The sequence below is a fragment of the Benincasa hispida genome, chromosome 5, assembly GCF_009727055.1.
Source record: "Benincasa hispida cultivar B227 chromosome 5, ASM972705v1, whole genome shotgun sequence".
In the NCBI taxonomy this organism is placed as follows: Eukaryota; Viridiplantae; Streptophyta; class Magnoliopsida; order Cucurbitales; family Cucurbitaceae; genus Benincasa; species Benincasa hispida.
Window position 1 is genome coordinate 41,645,866 of NC_052353.1, and position 9,432 is coordinate 41,655,297.

A 9,432-nucleotide genomic window follows, 5' to 3' on the forward strand; every position below is an offset into this window, starting at 1 on the left:
TTTTAAAAATTATAAAATTATCTTTGACATTTTATGAACGTTTCAAAATTATCATTGGAGTAAAAATGCTTTAGAATTTTGAATGGAAATCGAGACATGAAAGAGTGGCAGTAATTTAGAATGGTCTGACGATTGTAGTTTTTGTTTTAGGTCATTGCCTCATCGTCTCAAGTCTTAATATTTGCTTAAAATTATGAAGGATTTTTAGTTCAAAAGTAGTTATGAAATATTTATGAACTATACAACTTTTGAAAGAATAGAAGTAACTTTTAAACAATATATATATAGTTTAGCCTTTTTGTAAAATAGATTTTGGTATTTAGCCCTTTGGTTTCACCGATTGAACTCCTTGTGACAATTTATTTTGAACTTGATAGCCAACGAATTATGATCCACAAAAAATTTCTAACTTGTTTGAAAAATTTATTCTAGAAAGTTCTAAGTTGTTTAAAAAGTTTATTTTGAGGCATGATTTTACAGTACGATATTATTGTTTATTACAACTTGTGTTTTGTAGGACAGCTTAAAATTAATATTCCTGTTATTACATTTAAAATGTAATTGAACGAAGGACACCTCAAAACATCTTTATATAATAGGGATGAAATCAAAACTCTGATGATGTTGACTACAAAGTTTAAAAACGAGATGCAATTCTAAAGCAAATTAACATGTTTAGCATTGCCAAGCTGTTTACAAATGGAGAAACAAAAGAAAATCCAAAATTTGTTGTCCCCTCATTACTAAAGAAATATTGATATGATGCCGTCGAAAAATTAGAAAAATATGCACATTGGAATAAATCTGTTTAATATAGTTCACATGACGTACAATTTTTTATTTAATATAGTTAGAGGTTCAAATCTCTATCCCCGCATTTTTTATATTAAAATAATTCAGTTACAACGAATAAATACGTTGATTTTCCCCTTTTAAATACTAATAGGAATGCAAAAAATGAAAAGATTTTGTTAAAACTATAATTCTTCCAATTACAAAGGCAAAATTAGAGCAATAGACATTCATGATACATTGAGACTATTTTGTACCATTTATTTGGTTTTACTTGTACCTAATTTGTATACCACTTTTTGCTCTTCACATTTTGAAGTGTTAGACTAGTAATTTAATAGTTTTCATTTGGAGCGAAATTTAAATTGATTATATAATTAATATTAAAATATCATTTTGGTCGGTATAGTTTGGAGTTATATCAACTTTAGTTCATATACACTAAAACTAATCATTTGAAAGTAAAAAAAGGCTAAAATTGAGCATTTGAAAGTATATGATGTTGAGGTTGTGGATCGTGTAGTTTATAATTATAATGTACAAACAATTTATTTATCTAACAAAATCTTAGGCATTTTATTTAACATTTAGTAACATTAACCCACAAGATTAATAAACTAAGATCCAAGGTTGTCTTCTGTAACTTAAACATGTATGTGGAGACATATAGGTGGATTATGTTTAAGAGATGTCAACCCCGTACTCCATTTTTTCTACATAAGTGAGTAACAAGCGTGATAAGTAAAATTATGAAAGAAGGTAAAGAAAGTAGGCAGATGGAGGAAAAAAAATTCTAAGTGTTAGAAATACTTAGTCAAGGGTGAGTTTTAAATAATATAACAAGTAAAAATTTGTTAAGTATGGAAGCAAAGTGTAGGCATGCGTTGATGGAGAAGTGTGGACACATGGGGTTGCATGTGTAGCAACCAAGGCTTGTAGAGGTTAAGTGTTGAAGGCAAGGATAAACTATGCGTTGGTACTAAGGATGAACGCATGGGTTGAAAGGCATGATGTGTTGATAAGGCTTGCGGCAGCCTGAAGTGTGTGTGAGCAAAGGCGCTGGACGATCGTGTAGTAGATGAGCGGCATTATACGATTGGGTATCCGATCGTATAGTAAGTGAACGGTACTACATGATGAGGTAGGTGATCGTGTAGGTGGGCGCTGGGCGACCGTGTAGTAATTGCGCAGAGGTAAACGATGCTCACAGTAGCTAAGCGATAGGCTATGGGCGAGATCGTTAAGAGCGAGATCGTTTTCTAAACGATTGAGCTAGACGATAGGCGCTGGGCGCTAGACGATACGAAGGATCTCGCTAAACGATAGCGCTATACGTTGGACCTGTCTCTTATACACATCTAGATGTGTATAAGAGACACGCGTTAAGCGATGGGGTGTTAGCACTACATGATCGACATCAGCGCTAGATAATGAGTTGCACGACAAGCGATAGACGATAGACGTTGAATGCTAGACGATAGACGTTGGAAGCTAGACGATAGGCGCTGGGCACTAGACGATAGAGTATGCGATGCACGCTAAATTTATATCATGAGGCGAAGGCCTAACGTGGGTTATGAAGGAAGGGAAGGAAAAATAAATTAATTAAAGAAACTCACTAATGGGAATTAGCCGGAAGCATTAAGTGCTGGATGAAGTGGCAGTTTAACCTTTGAACAGGGGAGGCAGAAGGAAGTATAAAAGGGAGAGAAACTTCAAAAGCTCGGTTTTGGAAAATGACTTGAGCAAATTAAGTGAGATCGGTGCCGTTCGAAAGTTGGGAGAATCTAGTTTTTGAGGTTATTTTTTTCGGAGAAAGATCTCATGGGGAGAAGAACAAAAAGTGTAGAAGGGGCAGATTCTCGGATTAATCAGGACCGAAGTGAAGATTGGAAGCTCCAAGCCAAATTACAAGGAATTTGGGACCGATATTTTTAGGTAAAAAAGTTAACTCAATTCTAAACAAGTTTTTAGAAGAAAATTTCGAGTTCTGGATTTTGAGTTATGAATTTTTGAAGTTGAAACAGGAAATCGGTGCATAAACAGGCAGCTGCTTAGGAAGAATAAGCAAGCAGCTCACCATAGTGAGCGAGAGCGAGTGAGAGTGAGAGTGAGTTAAGGAAGAGGAAGATCTCGCTAGAAGTCATAAATCTCGTTGGAAAAGTCACAAATCTCGCTGGAAAGTTAAAATCTTGCTGGAAAAGTCATAAATCTCGCTGGAAAAGTCACAAATCTCGCTAGAAGTGGCCAGAAGGAGCTAGAAGAGGCATATAAACCATTAAGAGCCCCGACGAGCTGTGAGTGACTCTAAATGCTTTAAATGTTTTAAGTAAATTGTCAATGCTTATGAATGTCTAGCAATGCATGTTTATTGAAAGCTATTTATGACAACTATTCTCAAATAGTTACCAACAACGCATCTCACATTAATATTATATTTATGCTATGCTTTTCAATGAACAAGAGGATGTGTTAGTATAGAATGCTTTTGGGCAACTAAGTCATTAAGAGATAAGAATAAGCAAGTTCAGTATGAGTAGCTCAGTATTGAAGGACTAGATGAGAAGGTACTGAAGTTCAGTCTTAGATTTGAATAGCTCAGTATTGAAGGATTAGATGAGAAGGTACTGAAGCTTGATCTTATATTTGAATAGCTCGATACTGAAGGACACGGAGAATATATCCAAGCAGCTCAATACTGAAGGACACAGAGAGGGTATTTGAGCAGTAGTATCTAAAGTATGACGGTACTTAAACTAGAATCACACGAATGTAAGAAAAGTTGTTATTGGTAGTGTAGAGATCACTCCACACTAACTATGGATTGACGTTGAGGAATTGAGTAAAGGTTCTCTCTCAACTAAGGTTGCAAATTATGTTTTTAGGAAGAGAACAAAAGGGTTCCTTTCTAGTTAAGTAGTAATGCAATAAAAAATGATAAAGAGTGAGCAAAAGAGCCACTCTAGACTGATAGACTAAGGCATAGTCCAACAAAGCATAAAATGGTGCTATATGATGTTGATGATGACATGAATAATAGTTGCCAAGTTTATGTTTTCAGTTAAAGCTTTCAGTTTTAATATCAAATTTATGTATGAACGTTATGCTTTAAATGTTGGTCACTCACTGGGCTTCTAGCTCATGTTTTCAAATGTTTTCCTTTCAGGTAGCGATCAGTTCCCAAAAGACTTCTCTGCTGCTGCTCTGCCACTCAAAGAATTAGGTTGAAGGAAGCTTAATTGAAGACCTGTATTAGTTAGTACACATGTGTCTGTCAGATAGGGACTAGTATTCTAGATGAGGCTCACTAAGTTGTAATATTTATGTAAAACAGGGCTATGAAACCCTGTAATGTAAATGTGTTAAATTATGAGTTAATTAGTTCAGTATATTAATGAAATGTACGTATCCAGGGTTTGAGCAAATTTAACAAGTTAGATAGGCAGTAAGTGCCAGCAAGAGGGTTAGTAACTGCTGCAGTCACCACTTCATCCAGGTTAAGAGGGTAATCTGGAGTGGGATGTGACAAGAGATAACCTAAACGGTCTGTAGTAGATGAATAAGACTGGGTACCTTATCTTGATATGAATACAACCCACTTTGTAGATGTTACAATTGTTGATGAAGTGCTACAAATGATATGATCCTAATCATTCATGTGGAGAATGAGAGTAGAGATATTCTATACAAAGAGTTTGTATAAGATCGGACCACGAAATGACTAGTTTAACCATATAACACCATTGATAAAAGAGACTTACATTTCACCAGGATGACCATAGGTGACTTGACCTAAATCCTGAGTGAGTTGTGAACTCCTGCCTATGAATATGGTCCTTTGATCTGCATGGGTGAGAGTGGTCAGTGTCACTGACTCAATATGTCTACCATTTTGGAGATTCATTTAATTGAGAAGCTGAGAACGCAACTACACAAGAAGGACTTCACTCATTCTCTATAGATAGAATAAGTGGAGAAATTGCTCCTTTAAGAGTTGATTCTGAGGCTTGAACAATGTGATACCACACCCTTTCCTGGCTGAGAGTGGTTTGGTCATAGTTGAACTATGATTTATTGTTCATTAGAGGGATCAATGGTACTTAAAGAGTTGGATGTAACTACAAGGGAAAAACGGTCATTTTGGCCCAGTTGTACTTACGAGTAATTTGCGAAGAGTCAACGCACCGGTGATTGGATATATCCAATGGACACATAACTATATCTGTAGTGTGAAAAGTGCAGTTGTCAGTCTTTAATGGAGTGATCGACAATTAATGAAAGTTAGATAATTTAATTAAAATTTTTAATTCTATTGTAGTTTCAATCTATAGGTCTACAAGGTCCTCTCGATAGCTCAACTGGGATTTATTGAGAATCAGATTAATTTGAATTATTCAAATTAATTGAATAAATTAATTATATATGATATAATTGATATGAATTGATTATATAAGATATAATTAATATACTGTATTTGATATATTATAATAAAAAGTTTAATGTGAGAGGAAATGAATATTTGAATATGATTCAAATATTAATTATATAAATTGAATTCATATAAAAACTATAGGTTAAATTTAATACGAATTTGATTTATATTAAATAACCATAAGTTTATTGAGAAAATTTCAAACTATAGGTTATATTATATTTGATATAATATAAATTATAAGTTATATGTTATATTAGATATAATATATAGTATAATGTATATTATATGATAAGTTAGTTATCATATAATTACATTATATTAAATTAAATTTAAAAAGTTGTTTTTAAAATTTAATTTTTGAATTAAATTTAAAAGGGGAGCTATAAAAATAACTTCTCCTTAATTCTCTGTAGTAAATCGTGGGAGTGGAGAGGTTTTGGAAACACAAAAGATTTGTGATTTCTCCTACGCCTTCCCAAAATCAATCTTTGAGAAAGAATTCTTCTCAAAATTCTTAATCCCTCTCCCAAAATTATCTTATGATGCCCACCACTCTCATGATTCTCAATCTTAAAGAGAATATTGTGGTTTCCATTCTAGTAGTGTCCAACCAATTGGTCATTTGAGGTACCGTGCTTTGGTGATCATTTACGAATGAGAATTCATAACCGTTTGGAGAGGAAGTCAAGAAGAAATTGTGACTTCAATGGTAAGTGTCATCTAACCCTAATTTCCTATTCTCTTTTGTTTAAGCTTGTTTTTTGTTTTGTTTTGTTTTGTTTTGTTTTTTTTTTTTTTTGAATGCATAATGTTTTTCATCTCTGTAATTTTAATTTTATGCTTATGTGAAAAATTAAAATTGAGTTTCGATCTCGCTTCCGCACGATTTTCATAAACCTTCATATGGAACTAAAATTGAAAAAAGTTCAAAATACAAAGAATAAAATAGTATTTTAACCTATAATCATGGTAGAAAATTTCTATCGAAATTTCAATAGGGGAAAATATTTTTCCTCGCATTTCGACGAAATTTTGAGAAATTTTTTATTGTTTTTTTTTTCCTATTTTGACAAAATTTCAATAAATTTAGAAAATTTGAGAAAATTTTGATTATTTTTGGAATTAACTACGTTAGCTTAGTTCAAGCTTTTTTAGTTTTATGGTTTTAAATCTTGATTACACACAATTGTATAATTTCACAAGCCAATGTCGTTTCCGATGAAGGATGAAGGTCTTTCAATGTGTTATTTTTTATAATTTCCAGCTTTGTTTTCCATCCGAAAACTTTCATTTATAAACAAATTGAATTTGAAAAAACCACAAACAGTAGCTATATTTATTTTTAACCCTATTCAAACCTTTTCCATTAAGTTTTCACATCATTTCACCTTAAAATTGACATGATAGGATTTTTTTTTATTACCATCCAAGACTTTCATTTTCACATCATTTCACCTCAAAATATTCCTAATCTTTATTATTTTGTAATTATTTTTCTATTTCTTTTTTAAATTTTGGTCTTGCATCCACATTTACAATATACATCTAAATTTTTTCTTACTTTATAGAGGATGATTAAAATAGTCAATTATAGTCTAATTACTTTACAATCAAAGTTTCATTAATTAATTATAAGAGTAATTGTTTTAAATGGTAAAACTACTGAAAATATTTTCGAGTATAGCAAAATGTTGATAGACCACGATAGACTTTTATGATTGAGCGATGGACCGCGATAAACTTCATTGAGGGTTAGAAGTTTATTGCGGTCTATCGTAGTCCATCACTGATAGACAGTGACGATTTGTCATATTTATAAATAAGTTGACTCATTTTCTTTTATTTAAAAATAACCCTAATTATAATAATTTTTATCCATTTCCATAAAGTTTTTTAAATATTTCATCAACATTGATATTTTCATAACATTATAATCTCGATATTTCAAACCTTACCTATAATTAATTATAATTGACATTTCGTATAATTAATTAATTAATTTTGTAGCTCTCCGTTGTGCAATTTCAGACATTGGAACTAAAAAAGATCGGACATTTCGTATAATTAATTAATTAATTTTGTAGCTCTCCGTTGTGCAATTTCAGACATTGGAACTAAAAAAGATCGGACATTTCGTATAATTAATTAAAATTAACCTAATAATAAGCGAGGGAAAAAAAAAAATCCGAAAAGTAAATGTGAGGGGAAAAAAATTCGCCGTTGCCGGGGATCGAACCCGGGTCACCCGCGTGACAGGCGGGAATACTCACCACTATACTACAACGACTTTGTAGCACAGCAATGTAATTTTTAATATTATATTTATTTGTTTAATTGGAAAAAGGGTATTTCTTCAGGTTAATTCTGAACAAAATACTTTAAAAATTCTCTTTTTCAAACAGAAATATTTAAAGCTTAATGGTAGATTGTTAAGTGAACATTTTTTTTTTTTTTGAAAAAAGTGTAAATATTATTAGAACCAAAAAAATTAAGCTAAACTATTGGAAGAACGTTGTATTTTTTTTTTTTTTTTTAAATATCTCGAAAATTTCAATAATTTCATTAATACTCTTAAACTTTTTTTTTAAAAGGTTATTAATAGGGACAACAACACATAACACCTTAATAAAGACCCTATATTTCAATTATGTCAACATTTTCTATTATTTTCACAAATATCAGTGGATTGATTAATTACAGAAAAATTAGGATCCAATTACCTTTTACTCCCCAACCTATAATTATACTCTTTATGGTGGGCGATGGGAGAGAGAAAATACTTTATGATACTTTTCCACATTTATGAAGCATCTTTAATGTTAGAGATAAAAAATGCATTTATTATATTCTATTAATTACTTGAGATTTTTTCTCATTTTCAATTAGAGAGAAAATGCATTTAATATGATTCTATTTTTCATTTAACACAATTAGATGTATCAAACAACTGGTTTTTCGAACGGATTCGTAGTTATTTTAAATATACCTTAGAACATTGTTTGAGGTATTTACAAATGTTATAACCAATATATAAATCAGAAATTGACTCAATATTCAACATAACTTACAATATATGTCATAAATTTCTTTTATATCACAGTATATAATCCCAACAAATTGAAATTTAACAACATCTTCCTAACAGAAGTATAATTCAAAATTAATTTAACAATTTCAATATATCACAATATATAAATCACTCAACATTTAACATAAATCATAGTATATATCATAAATTTTATTTATATCACAATATATATATATATATATATATATATATATATATATCATAAATTCACTTAATTAACCAAAAATCCCAATAATTTTCATTTAAGATTTAAATGTACTTCTTACATATTCTTTGATATATTTATTCGTATGTACTTTTGTTTATTTGAAAATATGAAACGTATGATATATATAATGTGATATAAATGAAAATTTTGATATATTGTGATATACTGTGGTATATTGAAGTTGTTAAATTAATTTTGAATTACACTTCTATTAGGGAGTTGTTAAATTTTGATTTATTGAGATTATATATACTGTGATATAAAAGAAATTTACGATATATATTGGGATTTATGTTGAACATTGAGTCAATTTCTGATTTATATACTGCGGTATATTTCATATATTGGTTAAATAATTTGCAAAACATTTAAAATAATGGTCTAAGATATATTTAAAATAATCATGAATCCACCAGAATCATGATACGTCAAATGCATTAAATGAAAAATAGAATCATAAATACACTTTTTTTCTCCAATTGAGAATGGGAAGAAATCTCAAACAATTAATAGAGTATAATAAATATATTTTCTCTCTCCAACGTTAAAGATGCTTCGTAAATATGGAAAAATATAATAAATACACTTTCTCTCCCCCAATTTTCTCTCTAGCTACTAAGGTTGGGAACGGGGTCGGGCCGGGGCAGGGGGCTCTTGAGGTGGTTCACAGTGATCTTTAGAGAAGACTGCTACTGATTGATCGAGATCTTGAAGAGTTCTACAAAGGTATGATCTAAAATCCTCTTATTTAGATGAACATGCTTTAGTTTCTGCCAAAATTAGTGAATTTGAATGCTTATTGATCTTGTTAATTCTGTTGCATGTTGTTACACTCTAACAATTGGTATCAGAGCATCATATAAGCATTCAATTCGGTTTAATTTTGGTGTGGTAGGTTTTTTTCATGAG

General features: G+C 30.9%; 1 non-coding gene across 1 annotated transcript; it reads right to left on the reverse strand.

Moving 5' to 3' along the window:
- Positions 1 to 7,442: 7,442 nt before the first annotated feature.
- On the reverse strand, positions 7,443 to 7,514 carry TRNAD-GUC. Its single transcript has one exon. It is a non-coding gene; the product is annotated as a tRNA-Asp (tRNA).
- Positions 7,515 to 9,432: the final 1,918 nt, after the last annotated feature.